This window comes from Notamacropus eugenii, chromosome 3 (assembly GCF_028372415.1).
Source record: "Notamacropus eugenii isolate mMacEug1 chromosome 3, mMacEug1.pri_v2, whole genome shotgun sequence".
Classification (NCBI taxonomy): Eukaryota; Metazoa; Chordata; class Mammalia; order Diprotodontia; family Macropodidae; genus Notamacropus; species Notamacropus eugenii.
Window position 1 is genome coordinate 328892362 of NC_092874.1, and position 16453 is coordinate 328908814.

The following is a 16453-nucleotide window of genomic DNA, read 5'->3' on the forward strand; positions in this document are numbered from 1 at the left end:
CTTTCAGCCAGACCTAGTGTGGTCCAGACCAGATTAAAATATAATTGGGAAATGTTTAACAAAAAACCCCCCAAAATACAGCACAACACAGATAATGTTAATTTGTGTTTTTAAGTCGATGTGTTGCCACAGGGATCCATTTCTATTTGAGTTTGACCCCACTGCTCTACAGTATAGCCCATACTGGCCTTCTTTGTGTTCTTCATGTACAGAAGTCTACTTCTGGTCTCTGTCCTCCATTACCCCAGTGCATCAAAAGCACTCCTTCACCATTGCTTCATGGACTTCCTCAGATATCATTAGTTTTTCATCATGGAAATTGTCTTGGATCATTGTCTTGATCAGAGTAACTGAGTCTTTCACAGCTGATCATCCTTTCAGTATTGCTGAGTGAGTGTTTAAAATACATCACCATAACAGTTTTGGGATTAATTAAAGTACTCAGTCATTTATTCTGGAGAAGGATAATTTTAATTGATACGGTATCATAAAACATAGATTTAAAACTGGAAAGGATCTGAGAGGCCATCGATTCCAACCCCACGTTTTATAAAGGAGTCCGAGAGCGTTCAGGTTATTTGTCCAGGGTCACACAGGTACTGTCTAAGGCAAAATTTGAACTCAGATCTTCCTGATCCAAGTCTAGCTATCTTCACTGTGCTAGGAAATACATCTATTTGAAGCTTGTAAAAGAATACAAACATATTACTTTTTTCCTTAAAAGATTACTCTTACTTTAGTGTGTAGTATCTAAGTCCCTTAAGGGCAGATCCATTTGCATTTTTAATCTTTGTATCACCAGTGTCTAGTACATTGCTTGTTGAATAAAATGGAAACTTGTGATTTTAGCTATGTAGATATTCCCTTTATTTATACAAATTATTTCATCCAACCACACACCCCTTTACATAGTCATTATCATTTACTGTAGTCTTAAAGCGAACTGCTAAAAACAAAAAAGATGCATACTGTTTTGTCATTTAATTAAAATAGATTTATATCACAAGATCACATTTGGCTTATAAATACAGTATATTTTGCCTTTTTGATGAAAATTGAAAATGGGAGAATGAAGGGATCAAAATTTTAAGTTGAAATGGTAGTGCCAAGAGCAGCTTTGAAGAAAAGATCATGAATCTACTTTATTTTCCCCCTAGAGGTTTAAAATCCCTTTCACTTAAAATCCCACAGGACGGAACCTCGGCCTGTGTGCACATTTGTGGAGAGTGCTTTTTACTTTGCTGAGTAATTTAAAATGGTGAAGTCCCTTTTTGGATATGGGAAATGCTTTATTGACTACTACTTGCCAAACTTCAGATCACAACCTAATTTAAGGGAGTGGGGAGGTGGGGTTAGGGATAGAGGTGGGGAGGGGAACTGCAGAGTAATCTCCTTTGGTATTTTGGAAGTATTTGAGGTGCCCTTTATTCTACAAAACGTTACAGTCTGTAAGAAACCACACAGAATGTTTGATGTGGGAATTCCTGACAGAATATTGGAGACTTAGAACCTGAGTGCAATGCTGGGGCAAGTTAAAGATGCTGAATCCAACCATCTTTTAGAAGTGTCTTTCATCTGTGAATTGGAGCACTGCTCATAATTTTATATGAAGCAAGCATGGCTGAAAAAAGTGGTTTAATTTTAGGGGGGAAGCATATAAAGTTCAAAGATCATAACAAAAGCAGAGATGTTGCTTTTTGTAAGTTTAACATTACAGTTGATATAATCTAGGTATTTAGAATTCTTGCTGCTTCACTTCCTTTGTGGGTCTTGCCTTAAGACAGCAAGAAGAACCCGTGTTTTAAAAAAAATGTACATTGGGGTTCTTATTGCTCCATTTTACATTTATTTAGAGATTACTGCCAAATAAACTCTATGAAACCTTATGGTAGTTCAGCTGATTTATATTTATAGTTACTATAATGTGTTTCTATTAAGATAAAATGTATTTCTTGAAGCTGCTAAACCAAAAAGGCTGAGAGTCAAAAAAGAATTGATGTGTTTTAGTGCAGGTTATACTGTTTTTGCCTTTCTTTATATCTCTAGTGCTTCTTTTCTCCCTCTATAACATTTCACTTGGTGACTCATCAATTCCTATGGATTTATTTAACATTTCTATGTGATTTTTCTCAGATTTACTTGCCTTTTGGTTATTTGCCCTGCCTCACGTCTCTACTTCTGTCCATCTTGCACTCCTCTGTCAAACTGATCTTCCTGAAGCACAAGTCTGAACCATGTCACCCCCCCATTCAGTAAACTCCAGTGGCTGTCTATCACCTCCAGGATCAAACATAAAATCATCTGTTTGGCATTCACTCTTTCACAACCTTACACTCTACTCCTTTTGCAGTCTTCTTACTGCACCTTATATTTTATGCTGTATTCCTTGAACACAATACTCCCATCTCCCAGTTCCATATATTTTTGTTGGTTGTAGCACATGCCTGGAATCTCTCCCTCTTCATCTTCCATTTCCTGGCTTCCTGACTTTCTTTAAGTCCCAGCTAAAATCTCAACTTGTGCAAACCTTTCCCTGTCCTTCTTAATCTAGTGCCTTCCCTCTGTTTTCTTGTTTTCATGTAGTTGTTTGGATGTTTCATCCTCATTAGATTGTGAACTTTTTGAGAGCAGGTTTTACCTTTCTTTATATCCAATCCAGTCCTTAAAACAGTGTCTGGCACTTTAATACACAAAATTCATTTACCCTGCTTTGACTTAGCATAGTGCCTGGTCCATAGTAAGCCATTAATATCTGTATATTGATTTGATTTAATGTTAACTCATGTAATGGAATATTATCTCCTTAGTGATATGAGTTATATAAGAACATCATCTAAGGCTGAATGTTTTAGAAACTGCCTAAGGCAGCTGACGTGTTTTAGGATGAGTTTAGAACAGTTTGCTCTGGTATGTGTCAGTCATTCTTCAGATTGAATGTGATGCTGCTATAGATCTGTCAGCAAGACACAGGTATATTTTAAAAGCTATTGTGTTTTCTATTATAGATGTTTGAGACATTTTGTCTTTTACTCAGATGAAACATTCATTGACTTCCTTGGGAGTTTTTGCCCTTGTAAACTGTATAGACTCTGGAGTCGAATTTAACCCACAAGAACATGATATCAAATTGCTTTTCACCTGGTTTGTATTTGCATGAGCTTCTCCATGGTGCTCCCCTTTATTACGAAGGACCTATTAAATGAAGTTGCTAGTGTCCTCTTGTGAATTTAAGGAGGAAAGCCGTATGTTTTCATAGATGTGTTCCATCTACTCATTTAACATATGTTTCTTTATAACTTGAAATGACCTGGGCCCATTTGCTTTTTATTATGGATACTTTATTCACCCTCATGGCTATCAAAGTACACAATAGAGCTGGGTATCTCACATTAGTGCTTATGATTAGCATCTCATTAGTTTCTTAATTTTTATTAACATGGAATAAAATGTTTATTTGAATTTGGTGGGTTTTCCATCCCACTTGTCTAATATGATTTTTACTTAAATTGCTTATATTTCACAACTGATTTCAGACCAGTATCCTATTAAGAAAACTATTTCCAGTGGAATAATTGAATTATATTTGTGTCTAAAAGTGTTTACATTTTTGTGATTGCAAATTTTCCTTTAGTTGATCTCTAGACTTAATAAGTCAGTCAATAAGCATGTTGAGTAATTCTTCTAGAAAATCTTTCCTGATTAAATACGTTGAAGTCTGATCTATCCTTTATTTTGTCCTGTAGACATTTATTTACAGTTTATTCTGTAGGTATATTTTATGCATTAGTTAAACAGGATTCTTGAAAAGTTGTATGTAAATTATATTTTTTGATTGATCTTCAATTACCAAGAACTTCTAGAATAAATAGGCTTAATTGTTTCATTAACCTTAACTTTTTCAATTAGTGATAGCTTGATGAATAGTTTTTAAGGAACCCTCATGGTGTAAATGAACACTAAAAATTTTTTTTTCTAATGCAATTACCCACAACATAATGAATCTGTTTTTAAAGTTTGGACTTTTGGTAGTATACCTTGCTTTTTAAGTAGTGTGTGTGTGTGTCTTTTCTCCCCATTTACAAGGTCAGCAATTCCAGGATAAGTTGAGCTGTTTCTAATTTTTTTATCCTCCTACAGGGTACGTAGTAAAGAGTTCAATAAATGTCCAAGTCTTACTGTTATTGAGTGTTGAGAAAGTATGCTGTAAATTATTAAACTGCGCTCTACTCTTCTATTGAAGTCTTTTCACATGTTGATCATATGATTATAATGATGTTTTCCTAGTATAAAAGCCCAGAACTGCTACTGCCCCAGAGGCACTAGGGCACTCCCTCTAAAGGGGCCCTGACTCTGTACTGACCTGTGCAGACCAGGATTGCCTTGGAGGAGCCTGTCCTCTAAAGAAAAAAAGAAATCAGGCCCTTTTTCTTACCTCTGGCCCTTTCTACCTCCATGGCAGAGCTCCAGGGCGAGTCACTTGAAATTTACATGCCTAGGGTCTTCTCTTTTGACACTTTGTTTTTTAATTTAAATGTTTAATCCTGTCAGTAAAGTTGCAGCATAAAACAAGTCCAAAAATAGTCATAAAGTAGATTCATAATCATTCAACCTTTTCTTTAAAGTTGCCCTTGACAGTACCATTTCAATTTAAAATTTTGATCACTTCATGCTCACATCCTCAATTATCATCAAAAAGGCAAAAATATACTGTAATATTTGAGCCAAATGTGATCTTGTGATGTAAATCTGTCTACTTTAATTAAATGATAAAACAGTATGCATTTTTTAGCAGACAGTTGAAAAGACAAGACAATAATAGCAGTTCAACAGTCACTTCCATATATCTTAGATTTTTTTGTTATTGTTGAAAACAAATAAAATCAATTTAAAAAAAAAGAAATCTCATTGATAATATAGAGATAGCCTTACTATTAATTTTTTTTCTACTGCCTTCCACTTATTCCCCTCTCCCTCCTCACTCCCTTCCTGAGAGGGCGTACAATCATATATAGGTTCTATATGTACATTCCTATTAAATGCATGTTGCATAGAAGAATGGGGGAATGAATGAATGGGGGAAACCATAAAACAAAACAAAACATAATACTAAAGAAAATGGTCTGTTTCTGTCTGCGATCCAATTCCATAGTTCTTTCTCTGAATGTGAAACGTGTTTTGCCTCAAGAGTTTATTGGAAATTTTTTAAGTCCATGCATTTCAATGAAGTACCAAGTCTACCAGAAAAAATTTCACGCACGCTGTGGTTGTTGCTGTGTACAAAGTTCTCCTGGTTCTGCTCCTTTCACTCAGCATCAGTTCATATAAGTCTTTCCAGGCTTCTTTGAAGTCTTCCTGTTCATCATTTCTCATAGCACAGTAATATTCCATTACATTCATATACCACAACTTGTTCAGCCATTCCCCAATTGACAAACAGTTTTTGGCCACCACATAGGGAGCTGCTATAAATATTTTTGTACATGTGGGACCCTTTCCCATTTCTATGATCTCTTTCAGATAGAGTCCCAGAAACTGAATGGGCAGCAGACCATAACTGAAAGGCTAATTAATTATCTTTGATACAACTTTGACACTGTTCCCCAAGCCCTGTGGTAGGTAGGAGATGGCAAAGAGGGCATCAGGAATCCATTCAGAAATCTGTGTGTCCCTTCTATCAAAGTGTCTATCTACCAGACAGATCCAGGGCAAATGTGTTAGCAGAAGGGGCCCAGTTCCAGGCATGTTGCATGGAACGTATTTGAGAGTCAATCAAGGGGATATCCCTGATTTCCTCTATACTCTTGAATTTTATATACTTTGTGGGGCAGTGGGGAGGGTGTTTCACCAAGAGGAGCTATTAAGAAAAGATAATGATAAGTGACAATAATAGTAACTAAGATTTAAAATATTCCATGTTCTAAGCCTCTGAGCTATGAGTGTTTGACAGATGAAGCCAGGTCATAGTTTTTCTGAGGCCTGGAGCATCGCAGAATCATAGAATCTTAAACTGGAAAGCAATTTCCATTCTTGGGCTTTCAAGACAAATGATTGTTGATTCTTTATTCTGAAGTGTCTCCAGAAGGAACAACTTGATGGAGTGAGTAATCTTAGACTCCTGGAATCCTAGATTTAGAGTTGGCTTGGACCTCAAAGATCATCTCTCATTTTACAGATGAGTAAATTGAGATACAAGGATCTTAAGTGGTTTGTCCAAGGTCACATATATAGCGGGTCCAAGAGGCAATATTTGAACCTAGTTCCTGTGGTTCCACCACATTCACATCCTCCTTCTGGAAGTAGTCAGTCTACTTAGTTTCTTAATACTCCAGAGGGACTCTTAAGATTCAGATGAATTGCAGGCCTGCATTCCCACTGATGAAATTATAGATATCTACCCCCCATATATCTACCTATAGCTATGTCTATGTATCTATGTATCTATGTATCTATGTATCTATGTATCTATGTATCTATGTATCTATCTATCTATCTATCTATCTATCTATCTATATCTTACCTACTCCATTTCACATCTGCTGGTTTCAGATCAGTGGAACAAAGTGCCCCTTTGCTCCTGTCCCTTACACCCTCCCTCATCTCCTTCCTCTTTGTGTATGTTGTCTACCCCCTTTAGATTGTAAGCTCCTTGAGGGCAGGGACTATCTTTTTATTAATTATATACCCAGGCTTTAGCACAATGCTTGGTGCATAGTAGGCTTTTAATAAATATTTATTGAATTGGATATCTCCAGAAATCAATTAATGAAATCAGTGAGCATTGATTAAGTTTCTGCTGTATTCCAGGCACTATCTAGGTGCTAAAAATATAAAAACAAAAAAAATGAAACCATCCCTACTCTCAAGTATTTTACATTCTTTCTCTTGCAGAAGACATTGTATAGAGGCGGGGGGAGAGGGGGATATATATACAATAAATAGAGGGATTGGGTAGAGCTTTGTATAGAAAGTTGTAGTTATGCTGAGGCCTGAAGGAAGTGAGGAATTCTGTGAGGTGGAGGGAGGGCATTCTAGGCATGGGGAACAGGCAATACAAAGGCAGAGAGCCCAGGGATGGAATGCCATGCATGAGGAAGAGAAACTAGTTTGTCTGGACCATAGTGTAGTAGCAGAGGAGTACCATTTAATGAAGCTGCAAAGATAAAGTCAGGATTGGGGCCAGATTGTGAAGGCTTTTAAAATTGAACAGAGCAGTTTATTGATTAGGGGAGTGACATGGTCATTCCTATGCTTAAGGAAAATCTGTTTCCTTTGTGTTTATCTTAGGGTGTGTGTAGGTGTGGGTGTGGTCTCCCCCATTAGAATATAAGCCCTTTGGGGACAGGAACTATTTTTGCCTTTCATTGTATCCCTAGTACTTAACACAGTACCTGGCACATTGTTAGTATTTATTGAATAATACATATTGATTGATTTGAAATCTCAGCTATGTGATGGTTCTATCATTGATAACTTATGCTAGAATTTAATAACCTCCACTGTTCTTTCATGTTTAATCAATCAGTATGTGTTTACTAAGTATCTACTGTGGTAGGTTCTGGGGACACAAATACAAAAATGCAGTATCTTCTGCACTTGAGAGTCTTGTAATACACTAGGGAGATACAACATGTTTAAACATAAGTAAAGGAGATATATAACATACATGCGTACAGATAGGAGGTGGGATAAGCTACCCCAAGGTGGAGACAAGAGGCAACATGTGCCAGATGGCTCACGCTACTTCTCAGACCCCAGGGGAGACAGCCTAGGACCCTGAGACAGAAGACCCCAGGAATAGCAAGAACCATTCAACTTCCCACCAACTGCCACCAATGGATAAGTAAACCCAGGAGCTCTGAAAACTGCAAGGTCAACAAAGCCACTGCTTCTGCTTCCAGCCCAGGCCCTAGAGACATGTCTAGAGGAATAACATATGTAGAGATATGTATCTGGCAACTGCCCCTGCAGGTGCTCCAGCTTCCCATCAGTAGCCCCTGAAGGGCCCAGAAAGTGATATCAAATCACAGCTATGTCAAATAGTTCAGTATTTAAAGATCTGTGTGGTTTAAATGACATTTAAAAAGATGCATTATCATCTGCGTGCTGTTGCATCATGATGACCACCGGACCTTACCCTTTGATTTGGAGCTGAAACCTCCTATGTGTGGATCTCCCATTAGAGTGTGATTTTGCTAAGAGCGCAGACTTTTTAAAAAATTTGTATCTCTAGCACTTAGCACAGAGATCTACACAGAAAAAAATGTTCCATAGATATCAGGAGAAAATTCATGACACACTATAATAAGGCATCAGTGTAGAACTTTAGTGGACTTAATGGTACAAATGGAAAAGTTTAGGATCAGAGGACCAGATTATACAAAACCAAATTATCCAGTTTTTACAGTGCCTGGCACAAAAATAAGCATGTGATAAATGCTCGTTGACTGAGTGACATAAATAAACAAAATAAATACAGAGATATTAGGTGGCTCAGTGGATAATTTGGGGCTTAGCATTAGGAAGAGCTACCAAATCAGCTAGGTACTTCAGCGAAAAGATTTCTGGGCCAGGATTTAGGAAGACCTGAATTCAAATCCAAATAAGTTACAGAACCTACCTCACAGGGTTGTTGTAAGGATTGAATGCGATGGTATTTGGAAAGCTCCTAGTCATGAGAAGGAAGTGGGTGGCAGAGCTAATTGCAAGATAGCAGAGAGTTCTGGGTAGGCCCTGGTGTCCTGGTAGCTTGGCTGAATAAAACACACACACACTCTCTCTCACAGCTTCTGTTAAAGATCGGCAGTCTCCTCTATTATGCTTATTATCATTCTCTTTCCATGAGCAGCAGTGCCATTAATAGTATTGTGTGACTTGCTCTTCCAAGCTTCCTATGATATCCAGAAGTTTCTCTAATCTTATCAGGGCATGTAATTACATGAATAGGGAGTAAGCTCTTCTTCTTTTCAGGGCAATTCTCAACAAAGCTAGTCCTAAATTGGATGTATGAAATTTGCATGAAACCATACAAATTGGAGTTTGTGGAGAATTCCTAGTGAGTTAGTTCAATTAACTTCCCAGCTGTTTGCAGTAAAAAAAAAAAAAAATCTTGCTTTCCATAAATGGAGTGTGAGATTGATTATAAACTTCTTGAGGGTAGGGACTTTTCTTCTTTTTCTGCTCAGTGACTAAGATAGTATGTTACATGTAGTCAGCAATTGCTGTTTATTGAAATAAATTGAATAAAATGGAAGGTATTATGGTGGTCTACTTTTTAAAATAACCATGATGTGAGATTGTTTTTTTAAACAGTAAATAATGAAATATGTCATTAATCTGAGGTTTGGAATATAAAGAAACTTAATGGACTTTGGGGTGTCTTTTTATATTTCAGAACTTTTTAAACCTAGGTGTCACAAAAATGGAGCAGAAACAAGGTTCCCCTTTCCTTCTGTCTCTTAGCTATTTAGGTGTGTGGTATTTGTTTTTTACTAAGAAACTTTTAAATAAACAGGTGCTAATCTAACACATTTCAGAATGGACTAGTTAAAAAATGATTATAATTTGTTTTGGATTAGCATAAATGTTTTTTCTTAATTAAGAGAGACTCTTACTTCCTCTCCCTTCAACCTTTTTTTTTCTTCACTGAAAGAGAAATGGCAGTTTTGTTTGTGGAACTCCTTTAAAGAAAATGAGAGTCCTGGACTTGACTTGGGATTACTTTTCATGATTGTGGATAAGTATAGGCTTCAAGGCTTGCCAGTTGCTGAGTTCTTTGGCTTTTTTTCTTACTGTTTCCAAAGGCTTTGTTAGTGTCTTGTAAATGGAACTTCAAGCTTTGGAATTGGTCCATTAAAAAGCTGTGTGGTCTTAGCCACAGTAGCAGCACAGCATATTTTTCCAGTGCTAGTTCCACAAAGGTTAAACTCAGTTGGAATTCTAAGAGACCTGCCACATTGGGATGCATGTTTATGGTTTTTATGTTTTGGGTTTCTTCTGGTTTTTTAAATTATATTCCTTTTTAAAATTGATTTCTTGTTTACCTGGGATTTAAGTATTTTTTGTGGTTTGTTGTTGAGTGTTCTTATGTTGGACGTTCCCAGACTCTTAATTTAGGAAAGTCAGGTCATTTTGTATATCTCTTCTCCTTTGGGGGGATATTTTATAGTTTGCAGAGAGCTCACCCTTCTTTTGCTATGCTTTTTTAAATTCACCCATTTTAATTGTCCGCATGTGAAAGAAGACTTTTGAGTATGTACCATGAACTGCTCCTCATCCAGACAGGGTGGTACTGACTAAACTGAATAACTTGAAGTAAAAATAGATACATATTCCACATGGATTATTGTATTTCTTTAACACAAATAAAGCAAACAGCTTGCAGGTCAGCTATTTGTGTATGCTTATATTCTAGTGAACTGCAGCAACAGGATAGTGAAGAACTTTGAATTCAGCTCATATGAGGATCAGTATTTTAGCCTGGAGAAAAGAAAACTCAGGAGAAGGGGGTTGGGTAAGGAGTGGGTCCTGATAATGGTCTCCATGTATCTGAAAGGCTATCACATGGAAGAGGGATTAAATTTGTTCTGTTTGACCCCAGGGGAGAGAGCCAGGAGCAGTGGATGGAAGCTGCAAAAAGACAAAATTCATGTTGATGTCAGGAGAATCATCCTAATAATTACAGCTGTTCAAGAGTGAAGTGGGCGACCTTGGAAGGTAGTCGGCCCCCATCACTGGCAGTTTTCAAGCAGAGGCTTGTGAGCCCTTGTCGGAAATGTTGCTATAGCCATTTCCCTCTACCACGTTGGGCTAGATTGGCATTGAGATCTCTTCCAGGCCTAACACTCGGTGATTCTGAGAATAAAATAGTTTATTGTTGATTCCATATGTGGTACCATGCTGAACCTAGAATCAGGAAGACTTGAATTTAAAGCCAGCTTTAAACTTACTGTGTGATGACCGTAGGCAAGTCACTTAACCTTGACTTGCCTCAGTTTCCTCATCTGTAAAAATGATGACAGTATAGCAAGCAGTTGTGAGGATAAAAATGTGATAATATTTGTGAAGCACTTTGTAAACCTTTAAATGCTATTAAATGTTATGATGTTAATGATGATGTAAAGAAGAAAATAGTGTTTGATCAGTCATTAGAAGGTTTTCTGTATCTGGCGGGGCTTGGAAAAGCCTTTTATAGAGCTCAGTTCTGAAGGAAGCCAGAGATCCTAAGAGGTGGATTTGAGAAGGGAGAGCATTGTAGGAATGGTGGAGAGCCAGGACAGAGGCATCTACATGGGAGGTGAAGAGTGGTGTGTGAGGAATGGGAGTAAGTGTGAGATTTGGTAGAACATGTGAGAGTCTACTTGATGTTCTCCTGATATTGGGCCAAAATCTGCCTCTGTCATTTCCACCCATTGCCCTTGATTGTGCTCCTCCTGCATGCGGCATACCTGAAGATAGCCAAAATGTCTTCCTAGAGGTTTTTCTTCCCCAGGAATCCCCTAATTAACCCTTCTTAAAGATTATGATAGACAATAAAGGAGTGAAGTAGCTTCACTAGTTGTGTACTTTTCTTTAAAAAGCTGGCTCCGTTGCCATGTGACCCTCCTGACCACACTTCTCCACCTGCCTATCCTTTCTTGATAAACAGAGAACCCCGTGCACCTGGTGTTTGCCTTGTCCTTTGGCTAGCAAAATCCGTTTCCGTTTTTTAATTTCTTTGATCTTGACTCCTGAGATAAAAACAAAACAAACAAAAAAACCCCAGCAACCAAAAACCAACCTTAAACATTTATTAAGCAGCCTGTTAAAAGCAAAGCTTTGTACTCCACAGTTCAGAGATCTCCAAAAGTAAGGATAGAACCAGCTGCTTCTTTCTGAGATGTCTACACTGAGGGAGAGAGTCTTGTATTTAAGGGAAATGAAATTTTTCTTTTTATAGTCCAGTGCTACAAGTTTATGTTTGGCAGGGTCATAGAAAGCTCCATATGTGTTACTTTAAAGTAATTTTTTCAGAATATATAATGCTTCAAGGGAACTAAGAGGTTATTTAATCCAAGTACCACATTCCATAGCTGAGGAAACACAGTCTGAAAGAAAATACTTTTTTATTTTATAATAAATAGAAATTAGAAAAAGTGGTTGTTTTCTGTAAAACAAATGTATTAATCTGTTGCTAGGATAGCTATCTATTCTGTATATAAGTTGTCCTATACATGTTATATGGCTAGGTGGTACAATGGATAAAGTGCCTGACCTGCAGTCAGGAAGACTCACCTTCCTGAGTTCAAATCTGACCTCAGACACTTACTAGTTGAGTGACCCTGGGCAAGTCTCTTATTCCTGTTTGCCTCAGTTTCCTCTTCTATAAAATGAGCTGGAGAAGGAAATGGCAAACTACTCTAGTATCTCTGCTAAGAAAATCCCAAATGGGATCACTGAGTCAGACGTTACTGAAAATGACTGAACAACATATGTGTTATACATTGTTTAATATATAGAGATATATGTGTCACTAAGATATCATCAAGATATGTTACGTGAACAGCAAAATTCAATTTAAAACATTTGTTAAGCACCTACTACATACAAGGCAGTATCCTATGTGCTAGGAAAACAAAAAACAGATTACCAAGAGCAATATGATATATATACCAAGGGCAACTCTTTTTGGGAAGTCTAAGGATCCGAGTTTAAATCACAGCTCTCCTACTTCTAATAACTGATATTTAGGGCTTTGAAATGTGCTTTACATACACTGTTCATTTGATCCTCACAATAATCCCCAGTTACTTACAGGATATTATTATCGGTTTCACAGATGAAGAAATTGAGAGTCCCAAAGATTGTCATGTTTGTAAGGGTCTGACTCCTCATCTGACACTCCACTCTTGGCAGTTTCTGTCTCTAAAATGCATGGATTGAATTTAGTGTGAGATACGTTCTAATTTAAAATGTATGTTCCTGTGATAAATACCATGAAAGGTAGAATGTGAGAAGGGTGGAGAGAAGATCTAGATAAGAATTCTAGGAAAATTTTAGAAGATATCTCTACAGATTTCTTATAGTTCATTTTGCTGTTTAGTTTAATCTTATTCTCTAAAGTCTTTTAATGTGGATATATCCAAAACTGTCTTATGTATATGAGAGAAATATATGAAGTATAAATCTGTTTTTTTCCCAGAACTGAGTGAGCTATCTAGCAAGCAAGAGATCCTGTAAGCAGAATTAGCAATTGCAGACTCTGTTATGATTGGACTAGAGTGTGGAAATTCTGTGAATTGTGTTATGTCAGCATCCTGCCCAAGAATAGGCTGTGTAAACAATGGAAGTTGGTACATTCTCTGAATGAGCAGCCTTCCTTCTCACTTACAGACCTAACCACTGCAATTCTCCAGATTTCTGAGTGTTTATTTCATAGTAAAAAGGGCTCTAAAAATACCAGGGCAGTTAGGTTTTTATTATAGATCATTTCACTTAGACTGGCATGGGACATATAAATTTTAAAAAGAAAAAAATGAAAAAAAAAACACTGCATGCAGAATTTTAAAGAAAAAGCTACTGAAATTGACATACAATAATTTGCTTTGGGTAAGAATTTTAACTTGCAAAAAAGATTAGGAACTAACTTGTCTCCTTTTAATTTAAAAAAATGGCATAAACAATGTTCAGTTAATTTTTAAAGAAATAGGGGGCCTGCTATTCCCAAAGAAAGTTTTCTGTGGCAAGTTTTTAGTTCATAGAAATTCTGTCTCTATAACTCAAAAATAAAAAATTTTAAACTGAGTTGAAGTTTCATTATGAAATAAAAATAAAGATATTTTGTCTATGAACTCTAGCTTATTCAGAATAATAATAGAGAAGTTGTAGAGAGACTACCAAGGGTGGGAAACCTGTGGCTATGAATCCTCTGTGGCCCTCAAGTGTGGCCATGCCTGGGCTACACTTGAGACCTAGAGGGCCACATGGGGTCACATGTTCCCCACCTCTGGACTAGACCTATTATTACATCAGCATAGGGAACTGTAATGGCAATCAAATTAAGATCTTTTGCTGTTTTTGTTTTACTAAAAGTACCTCTGATTGAATAATGTGATTGGGGAGGATCTTTCCCATCCATGGATGGACCTGCCTATTGTGGGAACCTTGATTAGGCAGTTAAGTTTTGTAGGAGGGTCCCAAGTACCTTTTTTTTTTTTTCTATTGAGGCACTAAGTCAGAGGGTTATGCTCTCTGGCTCTAAAAAGTATATAAATTCTCTGAGGGTGAGGTTTTACTTTGGTGCTTACTGACTTCAAGTGTTTCTTTGGCCAGAGAGACTCTGGGAACTAGTTAAGGAGCCACCCTACACCCCCACCCCACCCCCACCCTTTCCCTGGCTAAAACCTAGAAGCTGGCGCTTCCCTCTCCAATAATTGTGTATGTATGTAATGATCAGACATGTGTATGTATGCAGTTTGGAAGCGTTGTCTGTTTATTTTTGATTTTTCTGAAATTTTGACTGTGATTTTCTCTGATACCTGTGCTTGATTAAAGTGATTGTTAACCCTTTGAAAGTCACTTTCCTTTTATGAATGCAGATCTAAGAACCTGCGATATCAGGCCCCCCGTGTGTATCTTGGGGTATTCACTGATACAGGAGCTTCCTCCAACACTGTGGAGCAGCAACCATTCCACAACTTGTACTCTCATAAATTTGCTTGGGGGTCTGGGAGTTTAGATGACATGCCAGTGCACACAGCCAATACGTATTCAAGTTTGCATACATTTGTTCAATTCATGCTATATGCCAGGCACTGTGCGAAGAACCAGGCATACAAAGAAAGGCAAAAAGAACCCCTGTTTGCAAGGAGCTCACAGTCTAATGGGTGAGAAAACATGCGTTTAACTTTGTTCAAACACAATAGACAGGATAATTGGAGGTACTCTCCCTAGCACAGGTACTTGCATTAAGGGGGATAAGTAAAGACATCTTATTGAAGGTGGAATTTTAGTCAGGACCTGAAGTAAGCCAGGAGGTAGAATGAAGAGGGAGAGCGTTCCAGGTATGCAGGACAGCCAGTGAAAATTTCTGGAATTGGGAGATTGGAGTGTTCTCTGCAAGGAACATCTGATGGTGGAACCAGCATAAGGTACCAACAAAATACATACAGAATAAATTGGAGATCATCTTAAAGAGAAAGAACTAGCATTAAGGGGGATCAGAAAAAGCTTCTTGCACAAGGCAGGGTTTTATTTGAGACTCGGAGAAAGCCAGGAAAGCTAAGAAGAAGAGGTCAGACCGTGAAAAAATGCAAGTCACCTTTCTGATTGCATTCACTACAAATTTATGTTATCCAACCTCAACTGGGCCCTCACTGCTGCTAGGTAATTTTCCTACACTTCCTTTATCAACGTACTATTCCACTCTCCCCAGTGGCTCAACTTTACTTCATGTTTTACAAAAGACAATTGAGGCCATTCACTGTGAGCTCCCTCTCCTATTTTTTCTTTCTTTTGGTTTTGGTTTATTGTTTCTTAATGTCTCATGGAGTCATTAGCTTCCCATTGCCCAATTTAAAAATTTTTTAGGTGCAAGCAATCTTATTTTCTTAAAATTTAGCAATCATTTTAAACTGTGCAAACATAAACAGTGCAGCTTATAAAAACTTTTAAGTTGACATACATACTTTAAGGTGCAGCTGGGTTGGAATGGGCGTGGTGCTGCCTTATGTTGGCATCTTCTGTATTCTCTACCTTTTTTTTCTAGTTCTTTGTATAAAAGCAGTCAGCCAGAAAATTTCATTTGGAATGCTGAAGTGAGAGTTGAACACCCTGAAGTCTGATTGCACATCTATATGTGATATACAAAGGAGAAAAATCTCCCTTGCTTCCACCCTAGGGTAATAAGGCAATGAGAAGGTTTTTATATATATATAAAATTGAGGATTTCTTTTTTGATTTGTGGTTACTAGCCATTGTTACTTAGCTCTTCTTCATCTTTTCATTCATTATATTTTCTGAACAAATTATTTTCTTTATTAGGTGAAGTTATTTTTAAATGGGGGGAATTAGGTAGGAAGGAGGCAAACACTAAAAAAGTGGCTTCTTTAATATGGAGTCTATGTTCTTTGTTCTTAAACATGACTCTTTTGCCCAGAAAGCAGAGGTAGTAGGGGTGGAGAATATCATTTGTTGGCTCAGGGAAGCTGATGATGCCACCTCTGGTTCTTTCACATAATTCTCAAGCTTTTCTATTCTTACAATGAAATTTCTAAAGGCAAGAAATGGGTCAGTTGGATCCTTTATGGGAGGGATAGTGAAAAAGAGATAAAAATTCGTCCTATAGCAGGTTTTTCCCAGTTTGATATAGAAACAATTATGTCTGAATTGTTGGTAATTCAAATTCTAAACTTAAAATCTGAGAAGTGAGGATTTCTTTGAGAACTAATTTTTCCCTTTATTCAAGAAACCTATGTGA

General features: G+C 37.3%; 1 protein-coding gene across 6 annotated transcripts in view; it reads left to right on the forward strand.

The window, feature by feature from the left end:
• Window positions 1-16453, forward strand: part of FANCC (FA complementation group C) — a 237019-nt gene that overhangs the window by 103872 nt on the left and 116694 nt on the right. The gene's annotated exons all lie outside the window — the stretch shown is intronic.